Source organism: Solea solea, chromosome 19, assembly GCF_958295425.1.
Source record: "Solea solea chromosome 19, fSolSol10.1, whole genome shotgun sequence".
Lineage (NCBI taxonomy): Eukaryota > Metazoa > Chordata > Actinopteri > Pleuronectiformes > Soleidae > Solea > Solea solea.
Genome location: NC_081152.1, coordinates 9,276,771 through 9,277,587, shown reverse-complemented (window position 1 = coordinate 9,277,587; position 817 = coordinate 9,276,771).

Sequence of the window (817 nt, the reverse complement as noted above, 5' to 3'; positions counted from 1 at the left end):
CTCACTTGGGCCAGGTTGTGGTCTCCACGAGGACTGCTAGTCAGTGTTTATGTCACACGAACACACTGGTTTTACCAGGACGCACTGTGCGTCATGTGCGTCATGACGCAGGGCTGCAACTTTGCTGCCACCGTGTGGCTGTTAATGAAATACCAATTAGTAAATGCATCAACTGTGTTTTTCTTTTGCACGGAATTTATCGTGACTTCATTTATGGTCGACAAACATTTTGTTTTGATGCTTTGGGATGCCAGGTTGTGACAAAATAAATGCTTTTCAAAAATCTCAAAATGTTACTCCTTCAAACGTAATACAATATCATATTATTTTATTCATGTGTTATTCAAAAGCAAACTGAAAAAGTGTCACATGTGATCCAAGACATCCAACACTGTAAGTGCAGGAAAAAGAAGGCAGCTTTTAAGGGAAGAGTGAAGCAAATCAGAGCAAAGTCTTTATTCGGTGCATGAAAACAAAAAAATAAAAATAAATAAATGACTGATTGTAGAACAAACATGTATCTGTAGCCTGAAGTGGCACAGTATATGTAGCCAAGTAAAAAGTAAAGTAAAAATAGAAATGTTCAAATTTATGATCAATAATCGCGTTTTACCATCAATCACGAGAGTGAAAGTAAACTATGTCGGGATCAGTAGAAGCCAAGCTGGGACGTCGTATGCCGCCAATGTGCTGCTGACTTTGGTCCTGCGTGAGCTTGACCTCTGTGTGACCTTTGACCTGAGCAGAAAACAGCTGTTCACTTGCACCTGCGCAAGCCAAGAGCTCTTTAGTTTCTCAGGAATGCAGTGTGGCATTA